The sequence below is a fragment of the Cryptomeria japonica genome, chromosome 10 (assembly GCF_030272615.1).
Source record: "Cryptomeria japonica chromosome 10, Sugi_1.0, whole genome shotgun sequence".
In the NCBI taxonomy this organism is placed as follows: Eukaryota; Viridiplantae; Streptophyta; class Pinopsida; order Cupressales; family Cupressaceae; genus Cryptomeria; species Cryptomeria japonica.
In genome coordinates, this window is record NC_081414.1 from 7,930,842 (window position 1) to 7,951,365 (window position 20,524).

The window sequence follows — 20,524 nt, forward strand, 5'->3', positions numbered from 1 at the left end:
AAATAATTAAATAATATGGGTGATTAATATATTAATATGTACCTATTAATCTCTTAAACCATATGCTAAATCAATTTCCCTTGGTGTAACATTGGAATATCCATTACAATGAGCTTCTTTAGCCAATGAAGCCACACCTTCCCATGTTAATGCACAACTAGATTGTTGACATTGTTTAATCCATATCGTCATCCAATCAAGATTGTTTGCGACGTACAAATGTAGTGCATCCTACTCTTGACCAACTGTATCAAAAAAAAATGAAATTCACAAACAGCATATAATTAGTTAATTACCATGGTATACGACCTTAATTTATAATTGATGCATATTGAAGATTAATAATTAAATAAGTACAATATACATAAAAAAAACAAATGTAAAATTTATTCTAATTAATCTCCATGACCTTCTTATAATTACCATCTTATATTGTTCTGCCAAAAGAAGGTTGTTTTGCATGGTTAACGTTGAATAAAAGAATCCTAACAATAGATAGACTAGTAAAATTGGGTATTTCACAAGCTTTTAATTGTGTGCTTTGTGGCTTAGAGGAAGAATCAGTTGATCACTTATTTTTACATTGCACTTTTGCCTCCCAATGCTGGTTCTTCATCATGAATAAACTCCAAGTTTTGATTCCCTTCCTGAAATCACTTTGGGATATGTTTAACTCTTGGCCTCTCTTATTTTTATCATCAACTTTATCAGGCATTTGGAAATGTGCTCCTGCTCTCATCATTTGGGCCATCTGGTGGGAGAGGAATAAAAGAATTTTCAGAAAAGCATCCTCTTCTCTAGATCGAGTTCTAACCAAGTTGGAAAATTCGATTGTAGAAATTATAAATTCTTCTCTCACTAATTCCAAGGACATTCAGTCATTCACCCAGTGGAACAAGGTAATTGTAAAATCATGGAATGGTATTATTATACCCATAAGGATTCCTCCGAATTGGTCTTCAGCTCATGTTAGAGATAGGTCTTCCATAAAATGGTTACCCCCTACACCTAATTTCTTTAAGATCAACTTCGATGGCTCTTCCCGTGAAAACCCAGGAAAGTCGGGAATTGGAGTTTGCATTCTAGATTATTTCGGCAAAATGTGTGCTTTCCAAGCATCTCCTATCCCTTCGGGTACCAATAACTTGGCAGAGGCAAATGCCTTAGTAGCTAGTCTGGTGTTAGCAAGGAAATGCGGTCTCTCCAACATACATTTAGAAGGGGATTCATTAGTTCTCATCAATGCAATTACTTCAAAAATATCTAAGACTTGGCACCTATCGTATGTTTTGAAGCATATTTGGGATTTACTCGACACATTTCCAGACTACATTGTCAGCCACACATTAAGGGAAGGGAATTTTGCAGCTGACAAATTAGCAAATATGGGTTGTGATGGCATTTGAGTTGAGTCTGTTGCATCTCCCATCAAACTGTCTTCATACCCTGAATTGCTTGAATTGGTACAGAAGGAAAGTACAACATTTTAATTACAAATTATATCTCAATAAGTACTCGCATGTATGCACTTAACTTGAAGCTTGCGGATAGGAACACAGACATGACACTCGCATATATGCATTTAAATGTAGCTTACGGTTGGTATGAATGAAAGATAAGTGCAAGTACTCTGAGATTTTGATGATGTAATTTCACATGGGGTAAGCAGATTTTGGCCTCTCACACATCCTCTTGGCTACATTACTGTCACATGTTAATGTAAGAAATCTCGAGCTTGATTTTTAAAGACCAACTAACTATTGCATTATGAAGATTGCCTTAATGCAATCCATCCAGAACCTATTTTTGTGTGGCAAGCTAGGTCTTGTTTATAAAAGGAAACTTGCCTGCTTTAATTCACAATTTCCAACGAAAGTTTTTTGAAGTTTGAAGCATCTCAGTGTTTAGCAAAAGGGAGAATGGCTCTTGCGACGGGTGTAGGCAAATGCATTGGGAGTACATGCCATGGAATGACCGAGTTCTAGTGTGTATTACAGAGCCCTCAGCGGCATTTCATGGGCACATTGATAATGGGGACCTTGATCAACTGTTCCTTCTGCAAAACCCACAACTAAGTAGAGCAGTCAAAGATTTCATTGGTGAGGAGATTCTGTCCCCTCAAGCCAAAAGAATTTTATTTCCCTATTAACTTCTCAGTTCTTTTCTGTCCAATGCTCTTGATCTGTTGCAATCGATCCCTCTGCTCGAAATAGTGTATTTTAAGCTTGTAAGGTAGAATGTGCTTGAACCCACCACGTTCCATGAAGCTTTGGCCAATTATAATCTGTGGTAGGGGTTGAGTCTCTTAGGGGGTCTGTTTCCATGACATTTTATCCAATCCAGTCATCCATACATGGTGCTTTATGACCGAATCAAGCATGCCCTCAAAAGGAAAAACTTCTGTCATGTGAAGAATGGTCTGCAACAATTTGGTAGACAATTAGATGAGCATATTGTGTGTAGAGTCAAGATCAAAGTTGGGGCTCTCATGGTGATTTTGGAACTAGAAAATGTTGATCCCAGACTAGAAATTTTGCAACCGGAGAAAAGGGGATGGACTTCAGATAGGGTGCCAGATCTTAATGCACCTGTGCAAGATGGGGCCTCGGGATGGATTAATAGCTTCTCACAGCCCGAAGTGGTAGAGGAGAGGGAAAATATAGCATCAACTCCTTCAAGGGAAGCAATACCACAACAACCCATGGAGGTCAATGTCTAGGAGGTCATTCGTTGTCCTCAAGAAGATGTAGAGCCAGTGAGATGGGAGGAAGATTATTCAGCCTTCAACGCCCCCAAAAATCAAATGTTGGGTGACGCAGCCATGGAAGAGTAAAAAGATAGCTCTGACTCTCTATTTTCTACTGCTTAGAATATGTTCTAGTTTTGATGTATAAGAAAATCCCCTGGCAGCCGATATGGCTCATATTTTTTTGACTATTTTTTGATTATTCCATTATGTTGATATACTATATCAAATTCTACACATCATAAATATGTATATTTGGATGAATCTTTTTTTGTAAGACTGGGTGATTTGTCCCCATATAGTGTAGATTTAGTTTTTTGTAATTGACTAAGGATTCAAAGTTTTCTTCGTAGTTCTTTCTCTGATGAGCTCTTGAACTAGGTCTTCTTATTATTAATATATCAAGTGCTCGTCACTTTTTGCTTTAAAAAAAATTACCTCTCACTTTCCTCTATCTACCTTTCCCCATCAGGTACTCCCCTTTGAATTTGTTAATGGATTTGGGATCCCAAATGCAATCTACATGGAAATTTGTTGAAAACTTAGGAAGATATTCAGTAATGTACACAATGGTCTTGTATACCATATATCCCTCTGTAGACACCTAAAATTGTCCAAGTTAATTAAATAAATATCTTTATTTATTTAATTACTTTAGCCTAATTCTTCTATTAATTAAATAAATATTTATTTATTTAATTAATTCATTTATCCTCTTCTAGCCTTATTTCTCATTTAAATAAATACTTTTATTTAAATTGTCTTTTTCCTTAATTAAATAAATATCTTATTTATTTAATTGATCCCACTTCCTCTATTAATTAAATGAATCTTTATTTATTTAATTAATTCATTAACCTTTTCTACCCATGACACATGTCATTCATCTCTTAATTCATACACTACCCACCCTTTCATTATTTTATTATTTTCTTTACCTACCCTCTAATCATAGTTGACCTCTTTTTACAGCTCTCAATCTTATCCCTCCATTTCATATAGTGTCTTCTATATAAGGAGATGCTTCCTTCATTATCAAACCCTAATCAATCATTCTAATCAATCTATGCATCCTGGCTAACTCAATTACGCACTTGACTTCACTACACTTCGCACTTTTACATGTGATCCTACTTGCAACCACATTTCCATTATTTGTTGAGCTCTTGTGCATATAAAATTTGAGAGAAAATATATCAAGCAAGATCAATGGAGATAGGAAGAATGGAGATCCAAACCCTATTGGACATGTGATGGTATAATCTTTGTGATTTCATTTGATTTATATTGTCTTAGGTAATCTTCATATGTTATGGTGGATCTTTGTTGTTATTAGGCTAGGGTTTCGTGGTTGAATTCGTTTAGCCTTTCAATATTGTTGTTATCCATTTTCACCATATACATTTTGGCATGCCCGGTGGGACTCTTGTCCCTTTTGCATTTAACATCTTTTGTTGTAGATTTTGTGTTTTGAAGTTGCAGATCTAACATTTCCGACAACATTTTGATATTTTCACGTTTGCGTACTTTCAGATTGTGTGTTTGATTTTCTGCCATGTCTGAGACATATGGGATCGTGTCTACATCCTCGGCAATATTTTATTTTTTACAAATTTTGGAAGTTGCGCCTGTGTTCCCTAGGTGCGTCTGTGGGGTTTTTAGGCACGTCTGTGTCCAGAAGTCACGTCTACGTTCTGGAGCCGTGTCTGTGTCTCATCTAAGCGCGTCTACGTCCAGAAGCTGCATTTGTGTTTCTGATAACCGCGTCTGTGTGCACTTGTTTCATTTTGGGTTTCATTGATTCAGTTTTTAGTTATTCAAGTTTTCAGATCTGGTTTATTTTGAGCTAACATTTTCAGATCTAGCTAACAGAATTAGTGCAGCTTGTCTTGAAAGCAAAATCGTTTTGTTGAAGGCCCTTATTTCACAAAGTCTTTTGGATATTAAATTTACCTAACTTGTGTGCTTGCAGGAAGGGGTGATTATTTTAAACAATCCAAACTACTAATAGATCTTTGTTGCAAGTCCTTGGCAAGGGTTTTTGATTTTTATTATGTGTCTTATTTTCATAGACTAGCAAACACTTCAATTGGTGCACTAAATTGAACTATTGTCTTTTGTGTCTTGAGCAATAGGCTCTTTTTGTTTAATCTCTAGAGGGCCTGTCTCCCCATGTGGTCATTAGGACTACTAGTGAGGAGAGAATGACCCAAGTGGTAGCAAAAGAAAAGCCATCTTCTTCCAAACCACTATAAATAACTGTATCCATGGTGAAAACTATGGATAACGTGTGCTAATTAGTTCATACCGACACTATCTCTGCCCATAAGCCCATTTGATCAAATTTATTTGATCATTTGTAGGGCGTAACCCCTATCGACTGGGAGCCTTCTATATTTATAGAGCTGAAAGTGCCGCATGTATGGCCACACGAGCAGATGCCCTTACTAGCACCTTTTTGTTTTAGAAGCCAAAATCCTTCTAGTTGTTGAGGCAGGAGGTCGGACCTCTGGTAGCGGCCCACACACATACAGTTCTTAGTAGAGATACAAATTTTGCCATAAGGAGTTTTCGTGGGGACTGATGCTTGGCTGCCCCAAGAAGTGAGTGCCGAGGGTGGAGCCAGTGGGGTCAAGCATGTAAGTATCCGCTCTGAATAGCGTAGCCTTGGGGGAAAGTCCATGTGGGATCAACAACTATTGTCTTGGCTAGCCATAAGAATTGTGCTTGACTTATTTTGAACAATCAAACATTCAAGACCAAACAAGAAACATTGTGTCTTTTGTGTCTTCAAGTGTATGCAAAACATTTTTACATCAAACAACACACTTGTCTTTGAGTCATTTTAGAGTCAAAACACTTGCAAACATTGAGTCTTCAACAACATTGTGTCCTCTTGTCACGAAAAACAGTCAAACATTCAGATTTGGTCACAACAAGCAACTTCACAGATTGGAAAAATTGTACAAATTTTGCAGAAACACGTTTGTGTCTGACAAAACCACGTCGGTGTCATATAACCGCATCTGTGAAGGGCAGAAACGCGTCTGTGTTTTTGAGCAACTTTGTATTTACAACATCTCAGAAACGCGTCTGTGTCTGCCAAAATAGTGTTTGTGTCCTTTAAGTGCGTCTGTGAACTATACAGGCACGTCTGTGTTCAGGATTGAAAACTTTCATAATTCAGCAAACAAAAACAGTCAATTTCAGACTTATTGAGCTTCCTAGGTTATCTCTCTGGGGTTTTCATCTAGCATTCAACCTATCTTTGGGTCTCACAAAGTCCATCATTGCTTTACATCTTGCATTACATACACATTTGTCTAAACTTGAGTCTAAAGGTCACTTGCTTGTCCTCATCATACTTTGTCAACATACTACATACAACAACACTTTGCTAAGTGGCCCCTCATCAAGGTCTATCACCTTTGGGTCTCATTTGGTCTTACTTAGAATCAAGGTCAACTTACCTCATCAAGAGAAACTATCATCTCTTTGGAAGTCACACCTACTCTACTACATACATACTTGGTCTTACACTTTGGACATTTCAAGTACACCTCAGATTCATTTACATTCCATTCAACTCTTGGTCTTCCATACTCTTTCCATTTTCATCTAGTCTCACACATCTTGATAAATATCTAGTTCATGGTTGAAACCCATTCCCAAAAATCTAGGAGAGAAACTAAAGAGGCTCAAGAGTCCGCAAACATGAGTTCTTATGAGTATGACAATGATATCTTTTTCAATTCTGATCATATTACATTACCTGACATGGATGCCTATAGAAACATTCCAAATGTTGAGAACATGGACATTACAAACAACAATGACACACACAATGACAATATGGACAACATTTTAGTACATTTAGCAGAAGTGGAAGACACCATTATGAATCCCCATTTCAATAGATTGGTTGAGGAAATAATGAGGAAAGATAGACAATACTTCTTACAAGTGATGGTACAAAGTGGAGCCAAGATCCCTCATGATTTTGACATGTCTCAACTAATGGAAAATCGACCTTTGCAAAAACCTCACTCCAACATGGATCAAAGGAGACCTAATAGTGGAGGCAATAGAGGACCACATATGGTGCCTGAATCACCATCATCTTTGTTTCCAAACCAGAGGTCCCACATACACATAGTCAAGCATATGATACTCACCTTCGTAGACCATTATGGAGGTCTTATGCAGAAAAATATGCTCAATCACATACCAATGCTAAGGATCAACCACCAAAGCAATTGGATATTCCAAGGCATGCTCAAAATTTGGACACAAGGAAACCTCGTGTCAAATTTGGGGGCAAGACACTAGAACAAACTCATGACATGCCTATAGAGTATGGTATACATGGACAAAGCAGATTTTCCATTCCTCATCATGACTCTATACCAAGTGGTCCTTATACGCAACATCATTATAGACCTCCTCCATATGAACATGTGTATGATCAATATCATCCATATATGCAATATGCTCCTCCTCCAATTGGTGCCTCAAGCATGGGGTATCGTCCAAGAAGTCGATCTCCACCTAAGAACAATTTGGAACAACAAATCAGGGACTTACAAAAGAAAATGGAAGACATAAATACACCGAAGCCAACTTACACAATGAGAGACATATGTCCTTATCCATTTGACAAGAGCATTCCAATGCCTCCTTTTCCTACACATTTCGTGATGCCTAAGTTTGATAAGTATAGAGGAAAAGGGGATCCTAAGGCACATATAAGACAATTTTTCACAGCTTGCATTCAAGTAGCAGCAGAAGAGACATATTTGATGAGATTATTCCCACAAAGCTTAGGTGATCAAGCTATGGAATGGTTCTCCCAACTTCCACCTGGAATTAAGTCATGGGGTGACTTAGCTAAGGCATTTATACAACATTTCTCATACAACATAGAGACAAACATATCAGTCACTACCTTGTGCAACACCAAGCAAAAAGAGGGAGAGTCTTTTGCATCATTTTTACAAAGATGGAGGAATCTAGCCAGTAGATGCTCTTGTGAAATTCCACAAAAACAAATGGTAGAAATGTTCACTCAGAATGTTAACAAAGACATTGGCTATGATCTAAGGAAAGCTTGTTTGTCCACCTTCAAGGACGTCATTGAAAAAGGCTTAGCAATAGAGAAGGTCCTAATTGAACAAGGAGTCATTAAAATAGTCAAAGAAAACAAAGAGGATTTTAAAGGAAAAGATAAGCCAAGATTTTGGAACAAAAATAAGAACACAATCAATGATGGTGTTGTTGATGCCAATACAGTATGAGCCAAAATCATTTTTTCGGGATCAAGCTCTACAAACAATCAAGTGAATACTCAAACAACTTCAAGATCATGAAGGAAGTACACCCCATTGGGAGAACCACTAGAGTCAGTTTTCAAGAAACTAGTGGCAAACAAAGTCATCACCATTCCAGATTTTCCTCCATATGAACCAAAGGTCAAACCAAATTGGTGGAATGATGATGAATATTGTGAATTTCATAAGAGCAAGGGTCATAAAATAGAAAATTGTCATCAACTGAAGAACATCATACAAGATCTCATTGATAGAGGTGACATTGAGATTGAAGGACACTCATCCAATCAAGAACACGAGATGTTTAAGGAACCATTCCCAAAACATGACAAGGGAAAAGCTAAAGCCATAGATGACCAAACCAACTATACCAGAGCATCTTATAACTATGATTCAACTATCAATCACATTTCAATGGATAATTATGTCTCTACCATTATTATCAAGGACAAAACGCCAGAGAATTCTACCCAAAGACCCAAGATTGTCCTAAAAGGAATTGGATCTTCTTTCGAACCTACCTTTGAATGTCATGTTACAACCCTTTGAGGTAAATTCACTTTGCAAGGTGCTCCAGCTAAAAACACCGCTTCCTCATCAACCAAGCCTGAGTATGACCTTGTAGAACAGTTAGGGAAGACACCCGCACTTATCTCAATCCTTGAGCTCTTACGTATATCCCCCACACATAAAGCTATTCTTGACAAAATCTTGAGAGACACTGTTGTCCCTACTGATCTGAATGTGGACCAGTTTCAAGCCATGGTGGGATACCTTTCCATTCCACACTCCCTTACATTCACAAAAGCCGATGACGCCTCCGTAAGTTAGCCACATAACACACCTTTACACATTGAAGCCTTCATACACAAACATCGAATAAAACGAGTCCTGATAGATGGAGGAGTAGGTCTAAACATTTGTACATTGAGTACTATTAAACAATTGGGATATTCTGATAAAGCTGTGAATTCTACAAATAAAATTACCATCAAGGCATATGATGATGAATAACGTTCATCCAAAGGCACAGTCACCTTACCTCTCAGAGTTGGGCCAGTTACAAAGGATGTGGTTTGTCAAGTCCTAGACCTATATCTCACATATAATATATTACTAGGACATCCTTGGATTCATGAAATGAGGGTAGTCCAATCTACATATCACCAATGCATTAAGTTTCCTCACAATGGAGTTGAAATAATAGTTAATGGGGATCCTAATCTGTTCATATACTGTAATAACTTGAGACCAAAAACTGAGACCATCATTCCCAGTAATCGTGAAGTTGTTCCTTCTTCTACATACATTGATCCTGAGTCATTAAAACCTTCGACATCAAAACAAGGTGAGCTTAAAGGGAAATTCCAGGATAAGGGCATGGGTGAATACACTTTGAATCAAACCATGTACTTACAACAAGTCATGAGTTCACCAAAAGAATATGGAAGACCACATCCTAATAAGCAGGTATCTATCATTATACTCAAATGGGACCCTACTATCTTTCAAAGATGGGGTGAACTAGAAGAGGAAGACCTATACAAAATGCTTTACAAAGACCTCAAAAATGATACACAAGATCACATCAGCATACCATGTGAGAAGTATGGAAAAGGGTTCAAGATTCTACAAAAAATTGGGTATGATGGCAAAAGCCCTCTTGGCTTAAGAAAGGAAGGCATCATTGAACCTTTACAACCTGAATTGACATTCAAAAAGGAATGCTCAAAGGGACTTGGTTTCGTGACTTCCAAGGTCCACACTCAAAGGACAGAAGAAGCATTACAAATCAAAGCTGCCAAAATGCAACAAGAAAATCACTATTCCACAGACTCCAACGAATGGGAATGGGGTTCAGACAAATCCTCCAGTGACTACGAGCTCACCAAGACATTGAGAGAGCCAGATGAACCCATAGAAGAAGAGGAATTTTATGAAAAATTCAAAGTTGGTCAAGAAACAACCCCGGAGGATGCCATACAGTCCTTGCCTCTAGGTCCTAGGTTGAAATCACATAGAATGAGAACACCTGTCCTAGAATGCGCTACTAGTGATGATAATTTGAATTCGTTCATGATCAAGACTGATGAGGAGAGTGCCAATGATGACCTTGATAATTACCTTGACATACCTGAATATAACTACATCTTCACTCTTAGTCCCGCTAACTTCGAAGACAACAAAGGCCTTCCCCTTGTTCACCACCAACTCATTGACTGGGACCATGAAGGACCTGCACAATTTGACACATTCCAAAATGATGAAGCTTTTATTGACTATCTTGGCATACGAGATGATCTTCCCCCTGGGACCATAAAGCGGGATACACTATAGAACTCAACAGCATGGCATATTTTGGTGAGGGTGTCGGGCTTTCCAGTCGCAAAAATATAAAAATAAAAAGAAAACAAGGGTCTTATGGCGAAAACCACACTGTGGCGTTGTCTGACCCCAAAAAAGTAAAAAGAAAGGACGTATCTAAGGGTGAAAACCTCTCTGAGGCATCCGAAGATGGAAGGCTTGACATTCTCCCAACATCATATGAGGAAAAGTCATCCATGTTGGTAGAGGAGACTATCAAAACAAACATTGGTACAGAAGAAGTTCCACACAACATATTCCTGGCTCAATCTTTGACAGAGTCAGAAAGGTCAAAATTCATAAGTTTCTTCACAGAATGACAAATCAACTTTGCATGGTCATACGCTAATATGCCTGGATTGGATCGGGATTTGGTAATGCACCATTTGACAGTTAAACCAGGGGCAAAACCAGTGAAACGAAAATTAAGAAATATGCATCCACAAGTTGCATTATTAGTCAAAGCAGAGCTTGAGAAATTATTGGATGTCGGATTCATACGCCCAATTGATTATCCTGAATGGATCTCCAACTTAGTGCCTGTTAGTAAACCAAATTGTAGTATCAGAATATGTATAGATTTCAGAGACATCAACAAAGCTTGTCCTAAGGATGATTTTCCATTACCAAATATTGACTCGATTGTCAATCTCACAACAGGTCATGTGATGTTATCTTTGATGGATGGATTCTCTGGTTACAATCAAATAAAAATTGCATCTGAAGACCAGCACAAAATGACATTCACTTGTCCTTGGGGAACTTTTTGTCGGAATGTCGTGCCCTTTGGGCTAAAAAATACAGGCACTACATATCAAAGAGCCATGACTACTATCTTTCATGATCTCATGCACGTAACTGTGGAAGATTATGTTGATGACCTCTTGGGTAAATCAATAGATAGAGATACACATTTGGACATACTTTCAGTCATCTTTGATCGGTTGGAAAAGTATAAAGTAAGATTAAACCCCAAGAAATGTGTCTTTGGAGTAACCTCCAGGAAGCTCCTAGGATTCATTGTATCAAAAAGAGGAATCGAAGTCAATCCAACAAAAGTCAATGCCATCCTAGAGATGCAACCACCACAAAATATCAGTCAACTTCGACCTTTGCAAGGGAGGCTCCTCCATATGAAGATTCATAGCACAACTTGTAGATAAGTGTAATCCTTTTTAGCACTTGCTACATAAAAACATCAAATTCAAATGGGATGATAACTGTCAACAGGCCTTCCAGATACTCAAAGATTATCTTCTGAATCCACAAGTTTTGATGCCACTAGTTCTGAACCAACCTCTATTACTATACATATCAGCTACTTCAACAGCACTGGGGGCACTCTTAGCACAACAAGTTGCTGAGGGCAAAGAAAAGGTAGTATACTATATCAGTCGCACATTGGTGGGATATGAGCTAAACTACACACCAATTAAGCGTGCATGTCTCACTGTGGTCTTTGCTTCACAGAAACTACGACATTACATGCTAACTCATAAAACTAAGTTGGTTGCAAGGATTGATCCATTGAAATACCTTCTCAATAAAGCAACACTTACTGGGCAACTAGCCAAATGGGTGATGATCCTGAGTGAATTCGACATCAAGTATGTGGACAGAAAAGCAATAAAAGGACAAGCTATCGCAGATCAATTAGCAGATGCTCCCATGATAGATGATGTTCCTCTAATTTCAGAATTTCCAGACGAAACCATCTTAACAGTGTTACATGCAAAGCCTTGGCAACTATACTTTGACGGCTCATACACACATCATGGGGCAGGAGCTGGCATCCTCTTCATAACTCCTCAAGGGGATTCTATACCAAAATCATATCGATTATCATTTCCCTTCACTAATAACATAGCGGAATATGAGGCATTAACAACTGGATTACGGATTCCAGTTCAGTGGAAGATCCAAGAACTTCGTGTTTTTGGGGATTCTCAGCTTGTAATTTGTCAAGCAATTGATGACTACCAAAAAAAAGATGAGAAATTAATGCCTTACAAAAGAATGGTGGATGACTTGAAACAACATTTCATGAAATTAGACTTTGAGCAGATACCAAGAGAGCAGAATCAAGCTGCAAATGCCATGGCTACAATTGCTTCACTAATTGATCTACCACCGAATGAGACCTACTATGAGTTTTTGGTGGATAACCTTTTGGTTCCCTCAAATGAAATCACTCCTACTAAGATGATAGGTGTTGTTGGTCTTGAGTCCTAGTTATACGGTTCCATTTTCGCATACCTTCATGACAATATCCTACCTCCTGACCTATCCAATAACCAACGTCGCACTTTCATTCGTCATTCTTCTTGATACGTCATTTTAGCTGATATCCTATATCGTCGAGGTCTAGATGGCACTCTTCTTAGATGTTTAGAAAGTGATGGAGCTCAGATTGCATTACGTGAAGTACATAAAGGGATATGTGGTCCACATTCTAGTGGTCCTACCTTAGCCAAGAAACTCCTCAAGACTGGATATTACTGGCCCAATATGGAAAAGGATTCATATCAGTTTGTCAAGAAATGTAAGCAGTGTCAACTTCACGGAGACCTCATTCATGTGCCAGCACAAGAACTTCAACCAATTGCGACTCCTTGGCCCTTTTGTCGGTGGGGACTCGATCTCATAGGCAAGATTCACCCTCCATCTTCCAGTGGTCATAAATTCATAATCACTACCACAAAATATTTCACAAAATGGATCGAAGCCATGCCTCTCACACAAGTCACTGGAAAACAAATTGCTACATTCATTCTCAACTATATCATTTGTCGATACGGTATTCCTATTTCCATCATCACGGATAACGGGTGTCCCTTCAAAAATCAGGATGTTCGTGAACTTTGTGACAACTTCCATATTTCCCATCATTTCTCCACTCCATATTACCCCCAAGGTAATGGTCAAGCTGAGGCGTCTAATAAAACAATCCTTAAAATCTTAAAAAAGACAGTAGACGACGCTGGCCATAATTGACATATCCAACTTAATCCCGCACTTTGGGCCTACCACACAAGCATCCACACACCTACAGGAGCTACACCCTATTCACTTGTCTATGGTGCTAAAGCTATCTTACAAGAACTTGACCTATTGGATGAATGAAGACAAACTACTTTTAATCATCTCAAGGCTTATCAACAACAAATGAGTCATAGTTACAATCATAAAGTGAAGCCTCACACATTTGAGATAGGTGACTTGGTTCTCAGAGAAAATCCTAAAAATCAACAAGAAAGAGAGAAGAAGGGCAAATTCGAACCAAACTGGCTTGGTCTTTACATCATCACAACATCATATGGATCTGGTGCATATCAGCTCTCAACCATAAAGGGTGAACCTTTGGATGATCCTATCAATAACATGCACCTTTGTAGGTTTTACACATAGCTCTTCAGAGTATCCTAATTCAAAAAATAAAAAAAATAAAAATAAAAATCAAAAATACAAAAAAAATCGTAAAAATAAAAAATCGTTACTTGGTGAAAACCTGGCAAATAGACGCCTTGTAACAACAAAAAAAAAAGAAGAAAAAAAGTAAAGACAAATAATTTCGTCCAACGGTGAAAACCACTTTCATGGTGCCCTGGGCAAGTACCATGGTGAAAACTGGGTCACCAGCACCATGTGTAGAGACATTTCTCCTCTCTCCTTTAGGATTCCATCTCATCCTTTCACTTTGCACACAATCAGAATCTATTCATCTACAATAAAATTAGACATTCCCATCATGGCTTGTTATTGATCTACCCAAGATTGGTTAGCCATTCATAATAAACATTCATTTTCACCCCTTTTCATCCATAATAAATCAACTCCTATCTGTGGCTAAGGCAAATCCTACATCTAGTGATGGGTGTGGAACTGAGAACATCACATGTTTTAAGGAGTACAGTTTCTTCCACTTTTCTTCAGTCTATTCGCGCACAATCCACAATAAAGCAACATTTGCATCATAGATTGGCAATAAAGTTTTGTCTTCTCCGCAATAAAGTATCAGTTTCATGGATTCAGTCAGTTTCAGATGAGACACAGCAGCAACAATGGGCTCCAACAAATCAAATCTTTCAATAGACTCAGACAACATTATGGTTCAGTGCTATCTATCCTTTTGTGAAAGTGAACATTATGACCACAATCAAATAAGACTTATACAAGTGACAAGAGACACTAAACTTGAGGACTACAATGGATGTTGGTGTCGAGTCTTGGTTTTATTTTGATTTTATCTTTTGGTGACATGTCTTTTAGCTTTTCCGGGATGTCTCTGACTAGAGATTCTATCTAAAGGATGTCTTTGACTAGAAAGGCGAGGCTGGGGTATCATCACCTATTTTTCTTTTGTTGTCTGTTGATTGTCTCTTAGTAATGCTATGACTTGTCCAAGGATATGAGGACACTGTGGGTCTAGTGTGAACTGGGGCATTCCTTGTTTGCAACTATCTTATCTGCATGCAAACAGGTACAATGACTTTCTGGGTCGAACATATGCCTCGATTGTCATAACCTACTTGCCATAATAAAGCTCAATGATGATAATGCACAAGAAGCTCTTTTCACGTGCATATCTTCTATCTCCCATCCCCATTTCTTAATTGACCTCCATCGTCCTTCTTGAGTTCATGTAGCCTACTATCACATGACTGAGTATAATGACACACCAAAAATATTTGCATCTCATGTAGTTTCACCTGCATTATCACATATTAAACATTTCATACATACATATAGATATCACAATTGCATCACATCCTGCACACAACACATATTAGCACATCTTACATTTTTATCATGTAAACAATCATTTGCATTGTCATATCCATCTACATTCCATACATTCACAATTGCATATGCATAACATATAAAACATAAAAGAACAAAAATATGACATTTCATCATGTACATATTTGCATCCATATCATAAGCATCACATAGAAACATACATCATGAAACATCTCATCACATAGGTACACATGCATATAGCTGCCGCAAAGATGAATCATCTCATATATATATATATATAATCAAAAGTGTCATGATACAATGATGTCAAAATCATATGGCTACAATCACCCGAAGGTGTCTACATCATCATACAAAATAGTACAAAACTGATACATAGGGAACCCTCTATGGCTATGATGAACTCCCTCCCTCAGAGCCGCCTGGCCTTGACAGAATTTGAGCCCTAGAAGGACCCACCCCAGGATCATCTCTCTTGCCCCCTCTATCTAGTGGTGGTGGAGGACCTATAACCCCACTGCTAGATGCTTGTCTCCTCCGGCTCCCTCCCATAGTCGTCGCTGTCCGTGATGGTCTATGGAAGCTCCTTGCCTATTGCTTTGGTGGCACTACCTTGTAATATAGGTCTCGCCAGTAACCTATCTCCTCCCCTGCCCACAGAACATAGGCATATCCAGCCCTTGTGTCCTCTGTTGCCTGCCTCCCAACCCTCAGTGCTGTCTTAGCCTCATTATAGAGTTGGATAGCCTGATCCTGCTTATGCTCTGTCTCCCTCATTCATCTCCTGAGCCTAGCTGTCTCCTCTCCAGTCCTGAATCTCATCTGCCTATCCCTGGTAGATCTCCCTCAGCTCAAGTAGCCCATCCTCCTCCTCCTCGACCCCCTGTGCCTCTGCCTGTGGCTCCCCTTGTATTGGTACCTGTACCTACTGTAGACACCCAAAATTTTCATGTCTAATTAAATAAATATTTTATTTTATTTAATTATCTAAGCTTAATTCTTCTATTAATTAAATAAATCTTTATTTATTTAATTAATTCATTTATCCTCTTCTAGCCTTATTTCTCATTTAAATAAATACATTTATTTATTTAAATTATCCTTTTCCTAAATTAAATAAATATCTTATTTATTTAATTATCCTACTTCTTCTATTAATTAAATAAATCTGTGTTTATTTAATTAATTCATTATCCTTTTTTACACATGACACATGTCACTCATCTCTTAATTCCTACACTACTACCCCTCTCATTATTTTATTATTTCTTTTACCTACCCTCTAATCATACCCGACCTCCTTTTACACCTCTCAATCTTATCCCTCCATTTCATATAGTGTCTTCTATATAAGGAGATGCCTTCTTCATTATCAAACCCTAATCAAGCATTCTAATAACCCTAATCGACAATTTGGAGGACTTGACTACACTATGATCCTACTTGCAACCACATTCCGTTCTTTGTTGAGCTCTTGTGCACATAAAATCTGAGAGCAAATATATCAAGCAAGATCAATGGAGATAGGAAAAATGGAGATCAAAACCCTATTGGACATGTGATGGTATAATCTTTGTGATTTCATGTGATTTGCATTGTCTTAGGTAATCTTCATATGTTATGGTGGATCTTTGTTGATTGTTAGGCTAGGGTTTGGTGGTTGAATTCATTTAGCCTTTCAATATTGTTATTATTGTTATCCATTTTCACCATAAACATTTTGGCACGGCCGGTGGGACTCTTGTCCCTTTGCATTTAACCTCCTGGTTGCAGATCTTGTGTTTTTGAAGTTGCAGATCAGACAATTTTCAGCAGCATTTTTGGTATTTTCGCGTCTGCGCGCTTTCGGATCGCATTTTTGATTTTTTGGCACGTTTGAGACAGCTGGATCCATGTCTGTGTTTTGGTCATATTTCATTTTGCAGGATTCCAGGGAGGCGCGTCTGTGTTACTGAAACGCGTCTGTGTTGTTTTCACCCGCGTCTGCATACAGAAAGCGCGTCTATGGTTTTTAATCGCGTCTGTGTCTCACAGAACTGCGTTTCTGTTGCGGAGTCATGTCTGCGTAGGCAGTAATCGCGTCTGTGTATTGCCTGTTTCAAAATTTTGGAAATTTTATTGATTCGGTTTTCGGATTTTGCATTTAGGGTTTCAGATCTGGTTTATTTTTGGACTAACATTTTTAGATCTAGCTAACACAATTGGTGCAGCTTGCCTTGGAAGCTAAATCGTTTGGTTGAAGGCCCCTATTTTCACAAAGTCTTTTGGGTTTTAAAATTTACCTAACTTGTGTATTTGCAGGAAGGGGTGATTATTTCAAACAATCCAAACTACTAACAACTCTTTGTTACAGGTCCTTGGCAAGAGTTTTTGATTTTTATTGTGTGCCTTGTTTGCATAGACTAGCAAACACTTCCATTGGTGCACTAAAATTGAATCATTGTCTTTTGTGTCTTGAGCAATAGGCTCTTTTTGTTTAATCTTTAGAGGGCCTGTCTTCCCATGTGGTCATTAGGACTACTAGTGAGAAGAGGACGACCCAAGTGGTAGCAAGGAAAACCCACCTCATCTGAACCACTATAATCAAATGTATTCATGGTGAAAACTATGAATAATGTGTGCTGATTAGTTCATACCAACACTATGTCTCCCCATAAACCCGTTTGATCAAATTTATTTGATTAGTTGTAGGGCGTAACCCCTACCGGCTGGGAGCCTTCTATATTTACAGAGCTGAAAGTGCCGCATGTATGGTCACACGAGCGGATGCCCTTACTAGCACCATTTTGTTTTAGAGGCCCAAATCCTTCTAGTTGTTGGGGCAGGAGGTCGGACCTCTGGTAGCGGCCCACACACATACGGTTCTTAGTAGAGATACAAAGTTCGCCATGGGGAGTTTTCATGGGGACTGATGCTTGGCTGACCCGAGAAGTGAGTGCCGAGGGTGGAGCCAGTGAGGTCAAGCATCTAAGTATCTACTCTGAATAGCGTAGCCTCGGGAGTAAAACCCCATGTGGGATCAACAACTATTGTCTTGGCCAGCCATAAGAATTGTTCTTGACTTATGTTAAACATTCAAAACATTCACGACCAAATAGCAAAACATTGTGTCTTTTGTGTCTTCAAGTGTATGCAAAACAATTTTACATCAAACAACACACTTTTCTTGGAGTCATTTTGGAGTCTAAACACTTGCAAACATTGAGTCCTCATCAACATTGTGTCCTCTTGTCACGAAAAACAGTCAAACAATCAGATTTGGTCACAACAAAACAACTTCACAGATTGGAAAAAATTGCACAAATTTTACAGAAACGTGTCTATATCTGTTTTAACCGCGTCTGAGTCATATAAACGCGTCTGTGAAGGGCAGAATAGTGTCTATGTTTATAACAACATCTGTGTTTATAACAACATCTGCGTTGAATAGAAACACGTCTGTGTCGGGTAACCGCGTCTGTGCAGTATACATGCACGTCCGTGTTCAAAATTGCAAATTTTTTTTTACAGTCCAGCAAACATAAACAAGAGAATCTCAGAAGCGCGTCTGTGTTAAACACAGTAGCGTCTGTGTTAGGGAACTGCGTCTGTGAAGTATACAGTCGCGTCTGTGTCCAGAATTGAAAAACTGTTACAGTCCAGCAAGAAAACACAGCCAGTTTCAAAAATCTTGAGCTTCCTAGGTCATCTCTCTAAGGTTTCATTTAGCATTCAACCTGTCCTTGGGTCTCACATAGTCCATCATTGCTTCACATCTCATTTTACATTCATACTCATCTAAACTTGGGTCAAAAGGTCACTTGCTTGTCCTCATCATACTTTGTCAACACACTACATACAACAACACTTTGCTAAGTGGTCCCTCATCAAGGTTTCTTACCTTTGGGTCTCATTTGGTCTTACTTAGGGTCAAGGTCAGCTTACCTCATCAAGAGAAACTATCCTCTCTTTGGATGTCACACCTACTCTACCACATACATACTTGGTCTTACACTTTGGACATTTGCAAGTACACCTCAGATTCATTTACACTCCATACAACTCTTGGTCTTCCATACTTTTTCCATTTTCATCTAGTCTTACACATCTTGGTCAATTCCTAGTTCATGGTTGAAACCCGTCTTCAAAAATCTAGGAGAGAAACTAAAGAGGCTCAAGAGTCCGCAAACATGAGTTCTTATGAGTATGAGAATGATATCTTTTTCAACACTGATCACACTACATTACCTGACATGGATGTCTATAGAAACATTCCAAATGTTGAAAACACAGGCACTACAAACAACAATGTTACACACAATGACTATTTGGACAACTTATCAATACATTCAGCAGATGTGGAAGAATCCATTATGAATCCCCATTTCAATCGATTGGTTGAGGAAATAATGAGGAGGGATAGACAATACTTCTTACACATGATGGTACAAAGTGGAGCCAAGATACCTTATGATTTTGACATGTCTCAAATAATGGAAAACCGACCTTTGCAACAAACTCACTCCAACATGGATCAAAGGAGACCTAATAGTGGAGGAAATAGAGGAGCATATATGGTGCCTGAATCACCACCATCTTTGCTTCAAAAACTAGAGGTCCCACATACACATGGTCAAGCATATGATACTTACCTTCGTAGACCAGTATGGAAGTCTTATGCAGACAGATATGCTAATGCTAAGGATCAACCACCAAAACAATGGGATATTCCAAGCCATGCTCAAAATTTGGACACAAGGAAACCTCATGTCAAATTTGGGGGCAACACAATGGAACATGACATGCCTGTAGAATATGGTATACATGCACAAAATAGATATGGTGTTCCTCAACATGAATCTATACCAAGTGCTCCATATATGCCGCATCAATATAGAACTCCTCCATATGAACATTTGTATGATCAATATCATCCATATATGCAACAAGCTCCTCCTCAAATTGGTGTCTCAAACATGGGGTATGGTTCAAGAAGTCGATCTCCACCTAAGAGCAATTTGGAGCAACAAATCAGGGACTTACAAAAGAAAATGGAGGACATAAATACATCGAAGCCAACATACATAATGAGAGACATATGTCCTTATCCATTTGACAAGAGCATTCCAATGCCTCCATTTCCTACACATTTTGTGACGCCTAAATTTGACAAGTATAGAGGAAAAGGGGATCCTAAGGCACACATAAGACAATTTTTCACAGCTTGCATTGAGGTAGCAGCAAAAGAGACATATTTGATGAGATTATTCCCACAAAGCTTAGGCGATCAAGCTATGGAATGGTTCTCCCAACTCCCACCTGGTATTAAGTCATGGGGTGACTTAGC